The sequence below is a fragment of the Sinohyriopsis cumingii genome, chromosome 16 (assembly GCF_028554795.1).
Source record: "Sinohyriopsis cumingii isolate HCF-2022 chromosome 16, ASM2855479v2, whole genome shotgun sequence".
In the NCBI taxonomy this organism is placed as follows: domain Eukaryota; kingdom Metazoa; phylum Mollusca; class Bivalvia; order Unionida; family Unionidae; genus Sinohyriopsis; species Sinohyriopsis cumingii.
In genome coordinates, this window is record NC_142976.1 from 37,330,530 (window position 1) to 37,354,845 (window position 24,316).

The 24,316-nt window shown below is 39.8% G+C and overlaps 1 protein-coding gene across 1 annotated transcript in view; it reads left to right on the top strand.

Annotated features, from left to right (window-relative positions):
* The first annotated feature begins 5,781 nt into the window (after positions 1-5,781).
* Positions 5,782-24,316, top strand: part of LOC149780222 (band 7 protein AGAP004871-like) — an 88,280-nt gene continuing 69,745 nt past the window's right edge. The window contains exon 1 of the mRNA XM_089936985.1: positions 5,782-5,965. The gene's annotated coding sequence lies outside the window, so the exon portion shown is untranslated. The remainder of the gene's footprint in view (positions 5,966-24,316) is intronic.

A 24,316-nucleotide genomic window follows, 5' to 3' on the forward strand; every position in this document is an offset into this window, starting at 1 on the left:
CTTATGATAGAACGTTAAGAATGTTCTGGATTAAATTCACCATACTGTATGTACTTCTTAATTTTTCACTTTGTAACTTAGAAAAATAAATTTGTTGATTTGTCTCTCCGTTACTTAGTTAAGACCGTAGATTCGTAATACCGTTTAAACATGGCAGAATTAAAGTTAAAGAGCTTACTTAAGGTGGGGCGGGGTCATTGTGGATGTTTACGTAATAAACTCGAGGAGAAAATATTCGACTGTCACGTGTTTAGGCTCGAATAACCAGGCACACAAGAAAGAGTGAAAACAACAAGCTTTGAAAAAATAAAATAATTTAATTCCCTTGAAAAATTCTGTAAAAATTTAAAAAAAATACGAACTTACAATAACAATACAATAACAATTTTTTTAACAATAAAAAAATAATTCAAGAATAAAATTTTAGTAGTCCTAATAATGAAATGTTCTACTGATTTCAAGTTCGAACCCCGACGAAGAATCTAAGATGGAAGACGATGACGTATGCTGCAATCTGTAGTGTTAAAGTCTACAGTTCCTTGTAGAAACAAGAATTATCACTCCGGTGTCTGATAGCGGAACAAATTTTTATTTTAAAAAAAAACTGCCATTGTTCAACGATTTTACATGAGCACACGTATTTTCCAAAAAAATAACAGAATTAATCCTTTTGAATCCAAGTAATTTGAAATAACTCCAAACAGAATAACATACAAATTCTAGTGTAAGAAAAAGCCCAGCTGCAACTGAGAATAATTCTCCAAAACATGAGTTATATGGTCTTGTAAAACGTAAACAATGGGTCACGTGATCATCTTCTGGAGGGTTATAGTCGCTACGTACTTGTTAGAGATCACATCTACCCAGTGTGACCCTGACGAAAACCAATCATTTTACTCTAAGAAATAAAATAAAATTGTTTACATCGTAAAGACAAAGTCCCATCATGAGCTCGACAACAACCAATCATTTTGAAACAAAAAAGAACTTGTTTACGTGGACGCTACGAACTTTGAAACAAGGTCAGAATTTATATCAACACCTGGCGTTTATAAACTAACAATCAATGTCAAACTATTTTTTTAAAAAGTATCATCTCTAGTGAATACATTTACATTACAATATCATGTAATGAAAAAATATATATATTTTTTAAAAAACAGACAAACAATTAAATTGAAATAAATATATATTATGTATAATTAAATCAAATGTACATAACACGACCAAAACTCTCCTGGAACCAAATCGTGTGTGTGTGTGTGTGTTTTTTTAAAAAAAAATTAATATCAAATTGAACCAACAAATTACTAGTATTCGTTGAGAATCTGGGTTATGTTAATTAATTAATTAAAAAGGTTACACAAGTCCTAACGACTAACGATGTCAGTCATTGTGACATGGTGTCTGTATAGTTTTGGTAGTCGTTATCTATATTGCCCGGATGGAAGACTTAATAACATAAAATATGAAATTAAGGATGGACAGAGAACTGAGCATAGATATAGAACATAATAATACGAGCCCCTGGATGTAAAATACAACAATTCAATCAACTACATGAATAAGAAATGACATGTGAATAATCCCCTTTTACTGATAGAACATATTTCATCATATGTTTGAGCGACAGATCAAACTCAGACTGCATTTAGTGACAGCATCACCTAGTGATTCCGGTCTTTCCCTAATCACAGCTGGTGATCGGTCTTTCTCCCTTTACTAGCCTCTTCGGGTCATTGACCTCTTAGGTCTCGCTGGACAGTTTATCTGGTGAATTTTCATCCAACACTGACCTATTGCAGAAAAATGAGAATGATTTTACACTGAGAATACAAATAAAAACAAACTAATGATTTGTGTTGAAAGCATTTGAGATCATTACTGCAGCAATCAGGCTAATTCCTGACGCAACTGGTGGTTTTTATACTGAACCAATACTGCCACCAACCCATAAAGTTTACATTCATTTTTGACAGGAAATAACTATTTTGTATTTTGAAGATTTTCCTGTGACATGGCAGCTAAACGAATCAGAATGTGCCTTATGCATGAATAAAGTTCACTAGTACTATAACAAATTAGCATACTTTTCATCACCCCTCAACCATCTAGATTTTTAGATATTTACCTCTGTAGCAGACACACGTAAATACGTGAGCCAAGTCGGCTGCTCATTTGCAGCCGAAGTTACGCATTTGATCTCAAATGCTCATCTAACTGCGACAGGCAGTCACCAAAAAGCCATCCCATTTAACAAGCCTAACTCAAAGTAAATTTAACCACATTACAGATTTAGCTTATGTGTGAATTTATAAATGCTAGACTTGTGATAATTAGGTTCATGCCTTCTACCTTAAACATCAGGGGGTGTCAAAATACGAAACTATCCAGTGAACAGTCAGGTATGTAGAGCTAGTTTCTTTCCCTCTGTGCTTTATTCAAGATTCGAACCTCCCTATTTAGTTGGATCCCCAACCTTTTCCGTGTCCCTCTTTTCCCGACACAATCTAACGAGAAATATATTATTTCCCGGGGTAAACTTCTTGCCTCCTTGCAGAACTTAGTTTGCTTAATTGTACGAGACGGACATCTTTGGCTAGTTTAACCCAAACATGATTACTTCTTCACCCATCCAAAGAAATTATCAAAGAACACCATGCGCGAAACGTAGACATTATACCTTTTGCTTTTAGACGCTCGCCATTTGTGGTAAGGACCGTGAGGTTACAAAGGTTGACAGTTTTCGAGACGCTCTACTAAGAAACATGTTATCCAGCCATGTTTAAGTATTTCAGCGTCATGAAGACTATATGACTGTTACTTTTGTTATCTGAAGCTACTAAATAAACCGCTGAGACGAATCTTGTATTTGCGTCTCACGCGGTTTTGATATTTTTTGCAGGGGCAATAATCTGAGTAAAACAGTCTGTTCTACAGTCGATTTGCAATGAAATGTCTTGAGAACTTTGCTGTTGATACATTTTGTTAATGTTGTTTTATTTAAACAATTCTATCTTATCTGAAACTTCAAAGTCAAGACAATCTGGGATCTGCAATGTCATAGACCTTAGCACTAACGCTGTGCGTCCGAAAACAAAATATGAAAGGTGAATGTTTTTGGCGCTAAAACGTCCTCTCATAATTTCATGGGTAACACAAGTCTTGCTATCATCAGTCCATTTCATCGAATAGTAATCACTTTCAGTGTAATGAACAATTATTTGAATACAATTTTCGTGACTGAGATAGTCTAAATCCAATTATGTTGTATCATGTCGGATAATTATTTGAATTCAATTTCCGTGATTGAGATAGTCGAAATTTATCATGTCGGATTTGTGTGCGAGTTTTTGTAAAGAACGTTTCCTTACTCATTTTGTGAGATTTGTTTCAAAAGAATCTGGCAAACAAACAGTTAAAAGTCTCAGAAAAAGTTTTTTTCTTCCAAATTGTTATGTAGTTTTTTATTATTGTTGTTTTTATTTTTATTTTTTTTAACTTTGTAATAAATAGAATCCACAATTATCTGAAAATGTATTCGATAAACGTCTGTACACATATGTGAAGTTAAAATGAATCATTTCATTTTCAGCTCGCGGTCTAAATTAACGCAGGGTACCTTTGTAACAACCTTGTCATGCACGTCTAAAAATAAAAACAAGCGTTAAAAAAAAGTACAAATAGTACCGAATGCAATTATTACCCGGCCATGGCCATACCGTATTGGTGTCGTGATGTACGTACATTCTTAAGGTCTTCGAAAAACATATTTGTTCGGTTAAGATATTCCTCATTGTCATGTATATTTACATGTTATATTGTGTACTTGACCTTTGTTCGTGATTGAGGGTAGAGTTTTGGCCTACGTGACACACATTGTTTTAGTGAGATGTTTACTTGAATCTGGCGGGTTCGAGTCTCGGATTCGGCTAATGTGGGGTATGTGAGAAAGCTTGCCAGTAGCTTCTCGTGGGTCGGTGGTTCTTTCTAGGGTTTTCCCGGGTTCTTCCGTCACCATTAATACTGGCCGCCATGTGTAGCCTGTCGTGTGCTGAAAAATGGCGTTAAACCCTATAACAACAACGACAACTTGAATCTGAGTTCAAGATGTAGCCTTGATTACACACTTGGAATGTTATGAAAGCAAACTTGGTGACAATATTTGATGGAATTTTCCATTCGAAATGACCCACGTCCGGTCGTTTTGTTTTGTCATAGGTCAGGTGAAAGTATATATATATATATATATATATATATATATATATATATATATATATATATATATATATATATATATATGTGACTAGATAAACAATTATTCAATCCTTTTCAAGTTCAGTCGGCTGAATAATTTACTGCTGTGTTTAGATATAATTAGAAGGAAATGACTGATTTAAATTATTAATTGGAATTAGAGGTGCTCATTGAACTTGTTGACTAAAACACTACTTTGGGATTATTGAAAACTCATTCAAAGACTTTCTGGATTATATTTTATTGTGATACTTCAAGACTTTTTGTACATTGGCACACCCAGGAATACTGGTACATCAGCACATTCAAGACTATTTGTATAACTGCACACTCAAGACTTTGGAATTCATTCGGAACATTCTATTGTTTTTTACTTTTGGTATGACATTTCGGATTAGTTGGAATATAATTCACAATACTGTAAGTTGCTCTTAAATATTCACTTTGTATTGTAGGGAAATAAATTATTTGTCGAAGTTTACTAAACATGCTGGTTTCGCTTTCTTTCTGTTACAGTGTTTAAGACCATGGAGTGGTATCATTAAATTGTAAACATTTGGCTCAAATGGATATGCCAGTGTGAAGCTACCTTCAAGCTAGGTAACACTAATAATGGTAATCACATGCCAGTGTGAAGCTACCTTCAAGCTAGGTAACACCAATAAAGGTAGTCACGTGCCAGTGTAAAACTACCTTCAAGGTAGGTACCACCAATAACGGTAATCACATGGCAGTGTGAAGCTACGTTCAAGGTAGGTAACACCAATAAAGGTAGTCACGTGCCAGTGTGAAGCTACCTTCAAGGTAGGTAACACCAATAACGGTAGTTGTTGTTGTTGTTCTAGGGTTTAACGCCATTTTTCAGCACAAGGTAGGCTATACATGGCGGCCAGTATAACTGGTGGAGGAAGAACCATGGAAAACCCAGGGAAGAACCACCGACCCACGAGAAGCTACTGGCAATAACGGTAATCACATGTCATTTAATAACAGGTCCATTACGAAGTTATAACTACATTTAGCATATTGCAAAATCCTGCTGACTAAATAATTGCTTTTACAGAAGTCTTCATATCCGTCACTTCTAGGTGGGAAGAACGACTCTACAGAAAGAAAAGAGTAAGACAGCGTCCATTACAAAAAGTGAGCAAGCAATAATAATGAAGTGATTCCCTCCAAACATTTGCACAAGATTTACGCATGATCCGGACATTATTTACCTTTCCATGTCACAATAAACATTTTTAAAAACTTTATATATACTTTAATTTCTTCGTCTTATTTAGGTGTCAAATAGAGGTTACATCACCACCACCAATAATAATAATAATAATAATAATAATAATAATAATAATAATTGTTCTGTGGAAAGTATGAAAGACCCTGCTACTGACTAACCATATTAATTCGAATTCCATTTATCAAAAGGTTGATTTTTCTAAACTGTTTGGGTGAGCTCACGCTCAATCACACTGTTATTATGGCATGGCAAACATCCCCTCAATGCGCCCCGGTATAAAAATGGCAGCAAGCTTGTAATGACTCATAATTTCTACTCTTTACTACTAGGCTCGCGTTAAGCTTTGGATTAACTTCTGCAAACAGGCTGCAGGTATATGCTTTAATAGCAGTATACTTGTGTGACATCGTTCTTACAGGATTTTGTAAATACTTGGCTGGACAGTTTAAGATAAAGAAGCAGGATTCAGTAAGTATGATTGACATTGGTCTTCATATTTACTATGTACATCGCTTGAAGAAACTAAATGGGTGTCGATGCCAGTGTTAATTATACCAAAGAAAAAATGTTGATTTTCGGAGTTAGAAATTTATCATTTTAATCACTTGTTATTTTTTGATGGAGGTATCTGAGAAGAAAGGAATAGGTGTTAGTGTTTGATCACATTTAATTTATATCAGATAATTATGCCATCCTTTTATACATGTACCTATTTATAAAAACATGAATCTTTATGGTCTTCAAAACGATATAAATATAAAGACACCGATTTCGTGTAGCTTGTATTTAATTATTATGTAAGTACTGAATGCATCTGATAAAAAGTCCCTTTATTGTAAATTTCCACTGTTTAGTGACAAATGTAGGCTAAATGAGAAATTTGATAGTGAGATAAGTCAAAAGATTTGTGAGAAAGCTTGCCAGTAGCTTCTCGTGGGTCGGTGGTTCTTTCCGGGGTTTTCCCGGGTTCTTCCTCCACCATTAATATTGGCCGCCATGTATAGTCAGTCTATCGTGTGCTCAGAAATGGCGTTAAACCCCACAACAACAACAACCGCTGAAATTGAGTCTAGTACCAGTGCGATTCAATGTTATTTCTGTCTCTCACTGTCTCATTCTGTCTGTCTTTCAGTCTTGCTATATATATATATATATATATATATATATATATATATATATATATATATATATATATATATATATATATTGTTCGTTTGGTTTCTTAATACACAACAGTTCATTGTTGAATCATATAAAATAATATTCCAGTGTTTAAATTCTGTGTAAATTTCTATAGTTATCCTAGAATTTAGTTAGAGCACAAGTATTTCCAGCGAAAAATAATCTTTGGAATCGGAATAATTTGAAGAAAAATTAAAATTTCACATTAAACTCAAGCAGAACCCCTTTTAGTGTCAATGGTTTAAAGACCGACTGCTAAAATTCTCTGTAGAAAACAGTTATACTCTAATCTATAACGCAATACAGATTCCCGTATGAGGGTCACGTGATCATGTTTTTTTTAACAACACAGAAGCTTTTTACATTCCTAAAATCATATACTGCCAGTATGGCCTCGAATGTACTTTTTGAATGTTACACTAAGAAAAGATGGCGAAAAAAAAGAAAAAAAAATAATTGTTTGCTACAATTCATACTGATTCTGAATCAAGGTCAGGAACTAGGTCAGCATTAAATACAAAATTTGTATTTTTAGGTATTTACGAAAAACAGTCAGGTCAAACTGAAATTCTGGAAAATGTCAAATCCAGTAAATAAAGTTAGATTACAATAGCATGTAGTGGAATACATATAAAAAAACAACAACTAACAAACAAGCAATTTAATTCAATCAAATATATATATATATATATATATATATATATATATATATATATATATATATATATATATATATATATATATATATATATATATATATATATTGTAGCATGCAACCCGACCTAAATTTGTAGCAAGGCATATATATATATATATATATATATATATATATATATATATATATATATATATATATATATATATATATATATATATATATATATGGGGGCCACGAGTGGCCGAGTGGTCTAAAGCGCTCACCGTTCCGGATCACTGCTATCTCACCTCTGTCTGCGTGGGTTCGAGTCCAAGGCTCGGCTAGCGTGGGTACGTGAGAAAGCCTGCCAGTAGCTTCTCGTGGGTAGGTGGTTCTTCCCTGGGTTTTCCAGGGTTCTTCCTCCACCAGTTATACTGGCCGCCATGTATAGCCTATCTTGTGCTGAAAATGGCGTTAAACCCTAGAACAACAACATATATATATATATATATATATATATATATATATATATATATATATATATATATATATATATATATATATAGTGACCCCGCTATAACGCGCTCCGCTATAACACGAATTCGAATATAACGCGGTCGTGGTGTGTCTCCCGAAATTTCATATGCATGTGCTTTTCTTGTACATAAAAATTATTTCTTAAAAGTACGAAAAAAATCATTCTGGGGAAGAGATCGCGTATGAATCATAAAGACGATCATAAATTGTCTCCTGAAATGTTGTATGAATTTTTCTCCTACACGAAAAATAACGCTTAAAAAGTTCATTCTGTGATCGCGTTGGTCTTCGTCAATGTCACAAATTCGGATTGTTTTTCCTAATGGCGGCAAAACATACCATGTGGCGATTTTTTTTTTTATTGGCGACGTTGTTGGCTGTTTAAACTTTTATATACAACCATTGGTATGGAGTGAAGAAATTCAGAGGCCCCATGAAAGGAAGCCGCAAACTGGATATAAAATACACTTAAATGTATCTATTGTTACATAAACAAATTCTTTGTCCATATTGACGAATCATCTAAACAATGCATTGTTATATTATAATCCGCTTAGAATGAGTACTGTATATTGTGAAATATCCGCTTTTTTTGTTGTTGACATATCTTGTAACGAAGATCAACCGGACGAGGTATTATCTCGTAATCTATGTTTCATCGGATTTTCGGCCGCTCGCTAGTAAATTAATATATTTTCAAAGATTGACATTTGTATGTGGATGGTACGTAAAATTCCTCTTCTTTCCAAACATACACCTTGACCTAGGAAATGGTGTCACACATATTTTCTGATATTTGATTCACAATGAATTGTTCTGATTACTTTTGAATTGCCTGCTTTTTAGTTATGCCACAATGGCGGACGGATGACTAGCATTCGTTTTCTTAGACAAGGTATGATTTGTAAAACAAAAATTGATTGACATCGAAAAAATAACGAATATCTATAGTGAACTCCCACAGAGTGTGTGTGTGTGTGTGTGTGTGTGTGTGTGTGTGAATTTTTCCTCCTCAAATATTCTGACATTTTCTTACTACAGTGATAGAATGTAAAACTGACTATTTATGGACTTATGAACCAAGATAGAGGAAGTCAGTTTCTTTTAATCTCTTCGCGCATGTAAACCGGCTTCTTCAACTATTGGTAGGCTGGCTGGATAGAATTTACACTAACGTGAATAATCCGTATATGCCTTAAGCTTCTGTCCATTCATACAGAAGTGCACCAAGCACAAGTCTGTTAATTTTCATATTCAACCGGAAGGAAGACAGTCGTTAATAGAGCTATATTGTTTTCAACTCAGAAAGTCAAAATCACATGTAATAAATGTTACCGCTCAAGTTCCCCCTGAACAGTAGACAGATACCTGCATTACTTCAGGTGTAATACAGATCGATACATGAATTTACAACTGTGTAAATGATATTTATTCTGTGATGGAGAGATCACTTGTTACATTGATTGGTCCAACTAGTCACACCTGGTTGAAAATGCGGACCAACAAACATGTTGTTGGTTTAAAACTATTTTCAGCACATGTTAGACAAGACATTGCGCTTTAGACTAGTTGTCCACCCGGGACCCATCAATATATACAAGCAAGTATGATTTTGTTTCACGTCTAATGGGACAATCGAACAAAATAATGTAAAATAGGTTGAAAATGGGAAAACTCGTCTTTGTCCTAATTCGAGCCTTTTATCTACATTGTTGAATAGCTCCTTTATTTGAATTTTTCTGCCATAAAATCTGACTGACAGTCGTATCTCCAATACATAGCAATAAAACGACATATTTGGGTTTGTTTACCTTTTCCAGGAGTACTCTAAAATGTATATTTAAGTCACTTCAGAATATGTTACTTGGGACTAAGAAAGTAGTTCCAAGCTGTGTTCTTCACAAGAGACAGAGATTTATTGCATCCTTCGGGGCAGTTACAAGTTTCCGTCTTCACAAAAGACTTAACTATGTTGCACGCTGTATGTTGAGTCAGTTTTAAATAGACAGTTTTCGTACAGAAAACGTCTTGCAAATTATATTTCTTTATTTCCCTGTCGTTGTATGTGTTCCATGCATCTGTTCGTGCATGCACACGTGCTAAATTTCGCAGTATTTTATTTCCCATTCTGAGGAATCTATGGATGTGCTCTTTAGAACAGAAGTATACTATCTGAAGAAGAAGAGGAAAACTGGATCTGGTTGTAGTTTAGTAAGGGCGTAGAGAGCTGTTAAAGTCATAGGTTTTGTGTGCATAAGTTTTCAGCTATGACTGCCCTGGCGAAGTTGCGGGTAACTGCCGGGGCGTTCATGAGTGTAATACCCGGGTGTTCTTGCTCGTAACTGCTCGGGTGTATCATTCAACTCTCCTTATATTGCTGTAGATCCATTTATTATATAATGTATATAACGTCTAAGTACGGATTGCAACATTATTTTACAAATGAATACCATATTAGCATGTAGTTCTTTGTTTTGCTTTTTACTCTGGAGACACTGTAAACGCAACGTTACCACGTGCATCTGCTCAGTGCCCGCATCTTGGCTGACTTCGAGTCGCTGCCATCTTCGCTAGCCAAAGTTCTGATATGTTAACCTATCAACACCCTGGCGGATCGATCAGATATAGCAGTGCTTTGTCTTAGCTAAATCTATTGCATTTCAAGAGTTGCCTTCCTTAGTATGTAATGCCAACTAACCAATAGTGTGTAACAGAGGTGCATTGTACATCGGCCGAAAATGGTAAATGCAATTGACTTCAACAGGATAATTTGTAAGTTTAACATCGAAAGTTTGACTACGTACCAGAGATAAGCCATTATATGTATATTTAAGGGAAAGGATGTATTTCTGCAAAACGGATCAGCAATGGAGAATTGCTTATTTACGAGTCCATTTAGGTTGTGCGCTCCCCTTGTCTCGACCATGTACGAACGGTGTTCAAATGTAAACGACTTCATTTTTATTGGATGCGGTGGCTTGCCGCTGCATCCAGTGAAATTCACAGACCCAATGTACTTATATATTTTATCGATCCGCTGCCTATTAAGTGCCACTTATTTTATTAAAGACGGGACCTCAAGATAATTATTTCATTTTAACCGTATTATCATGTTCTCCGTTCCTTGTTTTACATCTATACGGGGCATCAGATATGCGAGTGGTCTCAGGCGCTTGTCTTTACAGATCAAGTACACATTTGACCTCCATCCACTTAAGTTCGAGTCTCCGTTCGACCACCATGGGTATGTGAGAAGGTTTGCCAGTAGCTTCCCATGAGTCTCTGGTCTTCTGTGGTTCCTCCTCCACCAATATATCGTCGTTCATGTGCTTAAAATGGTGTTAATCTCTACAAAATCAAACCAATCACGTCTGTGCTTAAAATGGTGTTAATCTCTACAAAATCAAACCAGTCACATCTGTGCTTAAAATGGTGTTAATCTCAACAAAATCAAACCAATCACGTCTGTGCTTAAAACGGTGCTAATCTCTACAAAATCAAACCAATCACGTCTGTGCTTAAAATGATGTTAATCTCTACAAAATCAAACCAATTACTTCTGTTGCACTACTGGTTGTATTTTCATCATCCTTGTTTTCAGTTAATTTAAGTGTTATGAACGCTTTCTTTCCCACACAGATATTTCCATATTTCCATTGTCCGTCATTCTTTAGCTTTTCTCGTTCTGGTTCGTAGAATAGCAACTCACCAAACAGTTCTTGTATACTTTGCGTCATACATGAAAGGTGCGAAAGAGCGAATCAGTATGAGTAGTGAAGTGGGATACTATAGCGTCAATGGGACTTAGCATTAAAAATACCCTTGGGAACATATAGCGTCAAGGGAAATTTAACATGGAGAAAAATCGTGCGAACATATAGCGTCAAGGGAAATTAACATGGAGAAAAATCGTGGGACTGTTGAGCGTCAAGGGGAATTTAAACAGGGTGGGACTGTATAGCGTCAAGGGAAATGGAACATGGGATTTTTTTTTTATAAAAATTTTTTAAAAAAAGGGGTAGGCAATGGAAAGGCTATCTCTTTTCGAGAAATATGACTGGCCCTGAAAAGGGCCTTTGGGTTTTTTCTTCTTTTAACTTCTTAACTTCTTCCACCATCCTCTTATTTTGTCCATCATTCCTTTCTTCTTTTTCTTTTCTGTTTCCGGCAGCCAGTCCGGGTGGCCCATGGCCCGGAACTTCTCTTGGATTTTCATCCAGTTTGTGTTCAGTTTTTCAAATTCATCCCTTTTTTTTCTATTTTCTTCTTCTTTTCTTTCTTTATACCATCTCTCTTTAATCTTCTTGACTTCTACCTCCATCACTTTTCTCATCAACTCCTCTCCTTTCCTCAGTCTTTCCTGGCCTCTCTCCACATAAGAGCACTCTGTCCCATGTGACATTTTTTCAAGAAAGCACCTGACTTTGCTTGCATTGTCAAGTGCTTCCTTTAGGCTTCCCACTCTGACATAGGTGGAATTTATCATACCTCTCAATCTTTTTTCCTCCTCTTCAATCATTCCTGCTATCACTTCTTTTGCTATGTTTAGACATTTAGCGTAGTCCAGGTACTCTGCTATCTTCCATTCTTTTTCCAGTCTCTCCACTACATAGATACCATCTATTATCCAGTTGTATATATGTACCAAATTGTTGAACAAGTCACTTGCAACCACCATCTTCGTTTTTATTATTCCGTAGAATGGTTCGAACGACGAACGTGGTGGGTTATTATAGTGAAAGCGCGGACGTGATGGAAAACATCCCCTAAAAACATAAAATTAATCTTACTTAGATCATGACCCAACAACGCGCGGACGTGAAGGAAAACATCCCCCTACTTTCTCATTTCATATAATAAAACCCTAACTATACTCTTCACATACGCTAAGAAACCCATAATCTACTATTCACACTAACATACCTGAGCTCTTACAAACACAAACACACAAACACACAAACACATACCCTCACATTTTTTAAAAAGAGTTAGTGTTTATATTCACACTACTCTACCTACACACATTGGCAAATTAATAGTTATTTCTTTTCTAGAGTATTGGGTAGCCCTGAAAAGGGCTGTTTTTTTGAACTCCTGATGCACCTATCTAATGGTTGCACCTTCCTGGCCTGGCGCCGCACACGCATCTTCTTCCCCAGTCTTCTTTCACCTTTCTTCTGGGGAGCGCAGAGGGAGGATGATTCGCTTCAACACCCCAATCCTCTGTTTCGGGAATATTGAACGACATCCTCTCTTCTCTTTTCTTTTCCTCTTCTTCCCTCTCTCTTCTCTCCTCCTCTTCCTTCTTTACTCTTGCTTCTTCTACTATAGCCTCCGCTGATAGTTCGTTTACTATGCGCCTGGCATATTCCAGGTGCATCTGGAGTTCTAACAGTTTCACTATTCTGCTATTCATTCTTCTGGCTGTGTTGATCAATCAACAAGGGTAGCTAGACTGCCCAGCGAGTTTCAATTTATAGTGAAAGCGCGGACGTGATGGAAAACATCCCCCTAATAACATAAAATTCATCTTACCTAGATCATGACCAAAATAAAACAACAACGCGCGGACCTAAAAGAAACACTCACTCACTTTTTTATGCTACCCATCACTATTGTAAAATTTTTTATAAATCACTTCAATAGACTATCCACATAAGCAAAGCAATCCAATCTAACTCCAAATATACACCTCAAATCAAGCTTCCACAGCTATTTCTACTAACATACTCAGCCAAATCCAGGCAATGCTGGCAGACGACACTGAAGAATTTGAAACTTCCACGCTGGCAGCGGCCCTGGAAGTATCATCATCCAGCGGCGATGAAGCTGATGAACCTGCACCACCTAAACAGAGTTGAAAAAAGGAAGGCTGTGTCTACCGGAATATCGGACTGGGAAAGGCAATTGATGATATCAAAAAAGCGGGCCACTTCGTCAATGCCACAAGACCGGGTGTCCTAATGTGACCTCATCGCTGCCGACCAATCGTGGCGGGAGTCACATACTGCTTGATTTGACACCTGGGGCATTTCAATCCAACTAAGAAACACGAGTGTGTGGTGTGACTATTCCCACTCATGTCTATTAGCCTTTCAGTCAGGTTGTTAAGGACTAGTTAGTCCTACACCTGAGTGGCTAAATTAAAAAGTACTCTTTGAGTACATAAAAGCCTGGGGGATGAGGCTCCTTTTCCTTCCCCCAGGAGTAATTAAAAATCACGCAGTGCGTGAATAAAAAAGTGGTACATGTTCAAAAGAACGAAAACCACTATAATCCAACTAACTAACTAACACCTCAAAAACCCCAAAAAACATTATTTTAATCTACTATCCTCACCAACTTACGTGAGCTCTTACAAACACAAACACACAAACACATACCCTCACATTTTTTTATAAAAGAGTTAGTGTTTATTTTCACACTACTCTACCTACTCACATTGGCAAATTAATAGTTATTTCTTTTCTAGAGTATTGGGTAGCCCTGAAAAGGGCTGTTTTGCTATGGCATTCTTTTTTAGTTTCTAAGAATGCGATGTCCTCTGAGGATAGACTTTCTGGCGATAGGTCTGCTTCTTCGGAAAGAGAAGAAGAACTCTTTGGTGTCGATACGGCAATCGACAAAGCCTCTGTCAGCTTCAGGTTGCTGCTGTTGTTGCTGCTGCTGTTGCTGCTGTCTCTGAAGTCTGTACTTCTCTGTCCATTCTTCTTTTTCCCTGTTCATTTCTTCTCTGAAGAGCTCTTCTATCAGGTCTTCAGTGATTTTTAACATTCTCACATTCTCTATTTCTTCTGGCTTCGGTATCAGACTGTGTCTGACCCTATGCAAATTCACGTAGGCTTCGTTGAGCTTAGCTAGTTTGGAGCACATCTTCTTAGGAGGATGAGTCGACAATGGATGGTTAGACTGGAAACAACCCCGGTTCTTAAAGTCAAAGCGCGGACGTGAAGGAAAACATCCCCACACGGTTTTCGAGTCGCAACGTTTAGTGAGTGTCATGAGAGGGATAGTAAGAAATGAGAGGGCATCAATCCAACGTTCTTCTAGCTAAACAAACCACAAAGACATTTTTTCAAAACACAACATTTTTTATTCAAAAATCACTTAACACTAAACAACAACTCTAACATTTTTAACAATAATCCAACACTATAACATCAAACAATTTTTTCAAATCACAAACATTTTTTTCTCAATCTACAATCTACTTTGAACAGGGCTGACAACGTTGTGAATGAAATTGTGATTTCCACTGTTGGAAATCATTAGGCCATTGATGGACACTACGTTTCCTAGCTTGAGACAAAAGATAAGCATAATGGTCACAAAACCATCGATCTACTTTCACATCGTTTCTAGCAGAAGAACGAGGATCAAAATGAGTCACTAAATGTTCTAAGGAATAGCCCAGGCTGCGATGATGCAGAAAATACACACAGTACTGTCCACACACCAAGGAATCTGTGCCTTGTAATTTCACGTTATTGAATCGGGTGGTCTGAGCATTTCTTCTCATAAAGTCGATGATATCGTCTTCCAAAGGGGGCAATCCGTACGAATCGAAATATTCCACACATCCTTCTTGAGGAAAGTAGACGGCTACCCAGTGGGTTCCTGGAAGATGACTGTCGTCCGTGTTGATCACGTAAGCTTGATGGTCTTTAGGTTTGCGATGAGGGAGTTCATCTTTAGCACAGACGACAGGATTCCAAGAAGCTGTATACGAACTGTGGTTCAAAAGGTAATAAAGTTCCCAGGTATCCATTTGTGTGTTTTTTTTCTTCTTCACAGGTAATAATAAGTCGTCAATTCGATCCTGACTTTTTGCTTGAAAATGTCTGACGAATAAACGGTTATTCGTTCTGTTTCCTCACTCTGATTCAGGAGAGCTTCGATACGATGGATCTCTTGAGTGGTTAATGGTGGACAAGAATGTTCACGTAAGTCTTTATACCACTGGTGCAACACGTCTTTGTTCGAGATGAGACTCCAAGCTTCGTCCAGATACTCGTCCAATTTTTCTTCTTGACTTAACATCAGGCATTTATCGTGTTGAATTTGACTGGGATGATCGTTTTGACATCCATAGCAATTTTTCTTGATCAATTCCGTCATTTTGTCGACCAAGTGTTTGGCAAAACAGGAGACTAAATGGGCTTCTTGTTCTGGCCATCTCGATTTCATCATGATCACTTCTTCTTTTTCCACGGTTTCCTCACATTCCATCTCCAAAGTTTCTCCACTAGGTAAAGAGGGATAACAGTCTTCCATAGCTTCTAATAGTCTAGAATGACTTCTCTCAAACTGTTGATTTCTATGGTATTATCGAATTCTGCATACAGGATGACGTTCAACGTTGGATTAGTAACAGCGGGGTCTGGGAATTTAAACTGAATTTCCACACGAATCTGGCCGGATTTTATAGGGTGGAAATGTCCCTCGTCGCTGCCTTGGTCTGGAGTGAAATCGAAAGCCCACAAAGCGTAGCCTCCTGCATAATCGTCGTACGTAATGCCGTGACTGGTGTTGGTTCCTAACTGTCCGGTAGCTTCGTACAGGGACAAGTACGATCTCAAATAATTCTTCGTGGTACCAAAGTTAGGCTCAAAGGGTCGGGTACACAAGGTCTTGCCATCGCGACTGACTTCGATCTTGGACACGTTGAAGTGTTGAAAGTTGAAAGGATTTTTTTTGAAGGCTCCGTTGAAGGCTTCATTCTCGACGATACCAACAATCAAACGTTTGGGTAACTGTCCTTGGAACAGATGATCTTCGATCATGGAATGCTGTCCAGCAGGAATGGTGAAGGTTTTCACTTCCACGCGTCGTATGGGATACTTGGCGGTCGTTCTGCTCAATGTCTGACTGATGTCGTTACCTACTTTAGGTAACACTTCTACGCGACGCACGTAGAGTCTGGCTTCTTCGATTTTGGTTTTGAAAGGGGAATTTTCTGCAGCCATCAAATGGAAGCGGCACTGCTACGATTCAGTCTCAAGCGGATATCCACCCCGTTCAGCAAATACTTTTCTTGTAACCACATGTCCAAATGCAAGCGATCCATCAGTTCTAAACTACGACTTAGATGAATTTTCTTTCGTCGTTCTACAAATCCCGTTGTATTTTGAGCATCCCCAGCAACTGTAATGCTGTTGAACCTATTCGCTTGGTCAGGTTTCCATACCACGCAAGCATCCAGATGAGTGTTCTTGGCTTCTTTTCCGTACGTCAAGAGATTTTCCAGGTAGGCTCGATAAGGGTAAGTATCCATGCTGCTGCTGACCAGTTTGTTATTCAAGTACAAGTCCACTTCACTGAACAAGGAATGCATGAAATTATTGACGGGAGCTACTACATCATCATCGGCTAGGTCAGCGTTGGGTGGTTCGAACACTTTCACTTTTAAGTATAGGTAACTGCTATTCAGATCGATGTAATCTTCGGGCTGTCCTTTGATTTCAAACTCGATGGGAGCGGAATCGGTCAATGAGGAGACCGGGTGAAATTCCACCCACTGGGATTCTTCCATCGTCATCATGGTGGGGGGCATGGCAAACATGTCCAGTTCCGTCTTGGAACAAGCACAAGACTCTCGGTGCATCATTTTTTGTTCTTCCTCAATAATCGAAAACGTCTAAGTCTCGAACGGTTCTTCTTTTCTTGGCCTTTCTAACTTGAAGTCTGGTGAAAGGGTGTTTTCTTCTTCTTCGTCTCTTTCTACCTTGTCCTTGCTGAATGCCTGACTCGGTAGCGTGCAGGGCATTTATAGGTGTGTCTCGTCGGCCTAAAATGTCTTTGCCCGTTTGCAGCAAGACATTTTTGCCTGCCCTCATGAAGGCTTCTTTAGGGTTTTGTTTGTCGATGATGACATTTTGGAGAAATTCTTTGCCTTGCGTCAGTGCCGCATCTTTCAAGGCGTGCAATCCGCGTGTCACCATCGGTTTCAACACCGGGGCCACCGAACGAAAGGCCGATTTTAACATGTCTCCTAAACCGTGTCCTCGCTGTCGAGCAACCCCTCGGTACACTGGATACATGACTTAAGAGTCGTGAGAGAACCGTTTTCGAAAATGGAGTTTCACCGTGACTTTTCCTTTGGTGAATGGAATATTTTGTCCCAGATCTCCTTTTATAGCAATGTTGACCGTGTCCAAATAAGACTTGCTGACGGGCAAATAGTGAGGATGGACAAATTCGCGGTGGATGTGGTAAGTGTTTCCACCTTCCTCGTCAGTGACCGTGGCAGAATTTACTTTGAAAGGAATGACACGTAGTAACGGTACGGAGGTGTGTCCCACCACGTTGTACTCCACCACATCGGAGTACACGAAGATCAAATTCAGTCCTTGGTTCAGTTCTACCGGGTAACGAAAATACCTTGCAAAATGCCCGTCGTTGTCAATCTCTGCCATTTTAATCTTTTTGGTGTCCTTATCCGTGACCATTTTGAGGTCTCCACCCAAAATGTCATACAATCCAGGGCAAAATTTAATACGTATACTTTTTTCATCACTTTCAAATCTGATGAGTAGACGGTGAGACTGTTTGTGGTACTCGATGGTGACACGTTTTTTTGCATTGGTCAGAACTTTGTCAAAGGTTGCATAGAATTTGTCAGCGATGGCTTCCACCAGATGTTGACCACTAAAATAATGGCCTGGGTTAATTTTAAAGTGATAAACGAAAAGAGGAGGAGCAGGAGGAGAAGAAGAAGAGTCACTGCTGCGGGATAATAGCTCCTTTGCAGAATGTGAGTTATGTTGAGGACTGCCCGTCATCTTTTGCTGCAGTGCTGGGTCCATAATTTCGACGTAAAAAGTGTTCTGAGTTTCAGTGATGTTTTGGATTTGTGTTGGGTGAATCATTTCCACTAAAGCCACTTCCCAATGGGCTTCGTGATCTAAGGGGATGGCCTGAGGTATTTTGGCCGTGTAACAGCACAACGTGTTGTGGGGAAACACCTCCATGGAACTGTCACTGGGTAAAGTTAAGTAAAATTGGTTTTGGTGACTCATAATTCCAGAGTTCTGTGGCTGTCCGAGGGGTTAGTGGACGTCAGAGGCGTGTCTCCGTCTAAAATGGGGTTCTGATTGTGGTTGTTGGAGTGGTGACTGACACTGGCGCTGGACACAACGTTCCCGTTCGAGGAGAATTTCAGGGAGGGATTAGGAAGCAGGTAACCGATGCAACTGCTCAATAAAATGGTCCACAATTGTTTGTCTCCTTGTTGCAAACTCAAATTGGCGATGGCTGCCCCGATGACACAATACACCACGAAGATTTGGCAGAAAAAGACGATTTGCGTTTTAGGCACACGTTCTCCACACCACACCCACAAGGGTTGTTTTTGTAAATCTTGCACAGAAGAACTAGGTGAAGAAGGACTGGTCGACGTAGCTGCGTCTGCTGTGTGAAAGGGCATGATGGTCACTTCTTCTTTTTATAGTCGATGACTTGCGAAGCGTCGATCCAAGAATCGAAACTGGGTGGATATCCTTTCCAACGTACTTTGACTTCTTTGACACGTCGTTTGCCCACTTTACGGGTTCTGCGTTCGAGAATGCTTTCGATGTCGTACACGTCGTCTTCTTTTTTGGTGACACGTTGTAACTCGGGCAAATAAAACGTTCCTTTGAGTACTTCTCCGTTCATGTCTTCCAATTTATAGACGGCAGGATGACGGCCATGCACTCGTCCAGTGACGCGAAACAATTCGGTCGTCCAGTTAGGTAAGTAACCTTTGTCGAAAGTGCGTTTGGTTTTGCCAATGCGCACCCAATCTCCTACGGCCAACTCTCCACTTTTCTTGGGGACAGCCCTCGTCGGGGACGTACCGAACAGACGTTCAAACACCAGCACTTCGTTGTCGGGAGTCACGTCCTGCGGGGCACGTCCGATGCTTCGATGGTAAGATTGGTTGTACGCTTGCACCAGGTGTGGTAAGATGTCGATGTACTTCAGAGTGTGGTGATGCGTAAAATATTTCCACATGCGTTCTTTCAAAGTGCGTTGAAAACGTTCCACGATGCTGGCTTTGGTTTCGGGATTCTCGGTGGTAAAAAAATGAATGTCACGTTTCTTTAATTCTTTTTGGAAAGCTTGGTTCAGAAATTCGGTGCCTTTGTCCGTTTGCCATCGAAGAGGGTGACGACCGCTTTGTTTCAACACCCGTTGCAGGGCTCGCACTAACTCGCTGCTCGATTTGGAAGTCAAGGGTACGACCCAGGCAAATTTGGAAAAGACGTCGATGACACAAAACAAATATTTGTAGCCACGATTGTAGCTGGCCAAATGAGAGACATCGGCTAAATCGGCTTGCCATTGATGATCGATGCCTTCCACTCGGGTGCGACTTCTGGCAAACTTGCGTCGAATGGGTTTGTGTAAAGTGTAGGTAGCTTGTTCTTGTAACCATCGTTGCACTTGAGGTAAACGGAGACTTTTCAGTCGCGTTTTGGCAGCACGATACAATTTTTGAACTCCTGCGTAACCTGCAGGATGCGAGGGATCGTAGTAAATGCTGGCTAAGACTTTTTCCATTTTTGTGTTGGTGTGTTAATAAGTCACCCACTCTTCGGTGATGCTACTTTGGGTGGGTCGAAAGGGTGGTTTGGAAACGGATTTACGTGTCCGATGGGCTACGGGAGTAGAAGTCGAAGGTAGTGGTGGTGGTGGTGGTGGAGGTGGCAATGGAATGGCTTTGGTTTTCTTTTCTTTTTTCGCTTCTGGTTTCCCTTCTTTCTTTTTCACTTCTGTCGAAGGAGGTGTGGACATCATCTTTTTAACCCAAGCTTTCATTTCTTCTCGTTGGGGTGTGCGGGACGGGGTCAATAAGGATGTTGCAATCTTACTCGAAATGGGAGCTGCTGACGGTGTTTGAAACACTTCGCGCGTCTCTTCTTCCTCAGGTCTTCGTGGGGTAGCATCTCTGGTGACGGTTGGGGATGACAGTAGTGGTGGTGGTGGTGGTAATGATGATGATGGTGCTGGACTTTTCATCAAGGTCTTAAAATCTTTCAGAGTGGGTAAAGCTGTTTCGTCTAAAGCTTTCTGGTGAAAGAGTTGCAGTCGTTGCAAGAGTTGACCGTACTTTTGCGATTTTTCTGTTTCGGACAAATCTTGGCGATCTATCAAGGATTGCAATTCGTGTTGTAACTGGGACATCTCGCTCAAATTGGGATTGGGAGGTAAATGCGGGGTGCGTTGTTCTTGCCACCGATGGTATTCCATCCATCGTTTGTAAGGCACTAAAGCTAGTTTTCGTCCTTCCATGGGGTTGTCAGCGGTCGATTCTGAGATCTTGGGACTTCCGAGGGCCTTTTTATCTTGCTCCCACCAGTCCTCCCAACATGGTTCCCAAGACTCCTTTCAGTATGGGGCCTAACAAGAGAGGGAAAATGCCTCCACGTTGGACCAACATCTTCTTTTTTTGACGAATGGGAATTTTCTTTTGAACCATTTTCCGAAGAACGTGACGATGTTTGCCTAAGCATTGTTTCTGGTGTTTGGACAAAGGGATCGTGCCTTTCAAAACGTTCAAACAACATTCGCACACGGTATCGATGACCTCTTTGGAGGCCGTTTGAATGAGTTTTTTTCGTAGGGGTGGAGAAGCTTTGGACAGGACAGATAACAGGTCCCCATGTTTGGCTAAACGTGGTGGCAGTCCTTTCCTTTTCTTTCCTTGGGGTTTTCTGGAGGGTGACATCTTTGAGTCTTCAGGAGCACCAAAAAACACTGATATCCTACTCGGTCACAGGCCTTTTTTATACTGGAACGCGTCGCCACTGATTGTCTTTACGTCGTATCAGTTTGAGGACAGGCATGACACGTCGTGCAGGGGTACGTAACGGACTAAATCGAGCCAGTTCTTGCTTGGACAAATCCAGTAAACTTTGTAACATGCCCGATCTTTCTTGAACTTTGATTTTGGGAGAAGGTACTTTGTGAGCAGCAGCCATTGCCGCTAAATTGGAAGGTCCTGCCACTGGGGAAGTTCTTTTGGGGGTCATCAACGGAGAAGTTCTTGGTGTGATCAACGTCTCCAAGTACTCTTCAGTTCCTGGTGACATCAACGGAGAAGTGGATAAACGTGAGGCTGCCGGAGACGCAGTCACCGCTCTGGCAGGTTGTGGTTTGCGAGTGTAAGGCTGCGTCCTGGCCGAAGTGCCTCTCTTGCGACTAGTTTTCTTCTGTGGACTTTTCTTTTTCTGAGGACTTTTTCTCTGTTTCTTTTTTGGGGGGCTTCTTTTCTTTTTCCGGGGTGGTGTCTGGTAAGAGGAGGGTCCTGCCACTGGAGAAGTTATTCTTCTTGGGGACCTGGTCTTTTTCTTTTTCTTCTTGGGGCTTCGTTGAACTTTTGTCTTGGGGATAACTTTGGGGGCATTAGGATCCCATCTTAAGAGTGAATGAATGATGACCCCTCCTAAAGTACCGCTCCCTCCAGGTTTCAAAATGATTTGTTTTTTGGTTTGAGTGTCGATGCGGGGATCGGCCAGTTGGACTAAAGCGACTTTGTTTCGATCGAAAAAGCGTTGGGTTTGATGAGGAATCTGAATGATTCCTTGGAGTATTTGACGTGCTGTCACCGTGAACCATCGTAAGACTTCTTTGAGACTAGCTTCTAAGACACGAGGTCGTGTTTGTGGATCTTTTTCTCGACTGATGCCATACAAGGCACGAATCAATTTGACGGGAAGATGCGACTGAAGGGACGTCATGTTCGCACTGAGTGTGAGACAGACGAAAAAGGGTCTGAGGTTTTTATAGATTTTTTGATGGGGAGTGAAATGAAGTCGAGGACGGAGACGTGTACAGGACAGGCCCTCCGTCTTGGCACCAGTGGTGAAACAAGTGGGTACGAAATCGCAAATCCTCGGGAGTGGTAGGTTTCAAATCGATGAGTAAATAGGCGTTTGGCGTTTGAGTGGCATCGTCGTACGCCTGAGTCAGCCAAGGCGTTCCTAACTGTTTGGCTAAGACTTGCACTTGCGATTTATCTCGAGGGCTTTTAAACAAGACCACGTAATGCGCATTGAGACTGATGGTGCGATGGGCTTTACTTTGTTGAAACAAATTTTGGGTGATGTAAACGACACTGGCATTACGGTGATGCCCTTTGCGCGTGAACCACAATTTAATTTCTTCTTCGTCTTCTCCTAACATGTCGTCGAAAATGACCAAATGGGTTTGACGGGAGTCAGAGACGATGCCGTCGTCTTCTTTAGGAATGCCTTCCACAAACACGATGGAATCGCCTTGACTTTCTCGCAAGAGGCTGTACGCCGATTGCCACTCTTTGTAACACCACACGATCCGTTGAGGGGGCCGATCGATCAAATGATGTTTATGTTCGATCAAACGTTTGACGAATTCGGTTTTGCCAGAACCGCTAGGTCCAGCAATGAGCATGTTAAAGGGATGGCGAAGATACAAAGCCTCCCAACTGGCACGATCTAAGTGTTCGTCGATGACTTTGACAGTAGAGGAAGAGGGAGCAGAGACAGCAGAGGTAGCCATGGTGTGAGAAATGTCACTTGTGACACGAAAAAACAAACAAGACAAGAGTTTATATACTTTTTCAGAACACGTTTATTGAATGTTTCAAATATGAACACGAAAGACAAAAATACATACAACCCAAATAGTGATGTACAGGAATATAAAACACAGCAAAGCGATCAAAGTGGAATATAAACAAGTGTCTGTACAACATGTTTTGGGTAACCAAGATGTCCTAGGGACAGTGTGTAATGTTCTTACAGTCTCTACATGAGGTATTGTCACACAAGTGTCCTCCCGGAATGACCTTTCAGGAATGTCCATGACAGTCCTGTCCTGAAGCGAGTGGTTGTTCTCGGTGACGGGTTCTTCTGGCACCGTCACTAACACAGGTTGAAAAGTAACTTTTTTCCTTGAACAACTCTTGTGCATACTGGGCCACTTCTTGGGTCCAAGCCTCAAAACCCCCCTTTTTCCAGTCACGAACATCTGTCCAATGAGGGTGTAAGTCACAAGCTACACACACATCGTCATACACGTCTTGGGTAGCTAAAAGTTGACGAATCTTTTTTTCCTGTTGAGGTCGAGAAGTATCCAGATGAAACCGCAAGGCTTTGAGCAAAAGAAGTTTTTCGTGACCATTTAAGGCCATGGAGGTGGTAAGTACTGATCGTAAAGAGTCCACAAAGAATCGGCTGGTAAACGAAATCCCAGAAAACAAGTCACTAAGACACACACCACTTGTCGTCCCAAATTGAATGGATAAAGTTCTTGTAATAATCGATGGTAATGATCCACGGTTCGAATATGGTCATTGAGTTCCTTCCACGGAATCTGTTGGATTACATACGACATAAGTCGTGGCATAGCTACCTGTTTTTATAGTCTCTTTGTTTCGAAAAGAATACACGTACTTTCTAGCCAGTGATGTTCGTTTTCCAGTGGGGAATGTAAATCTT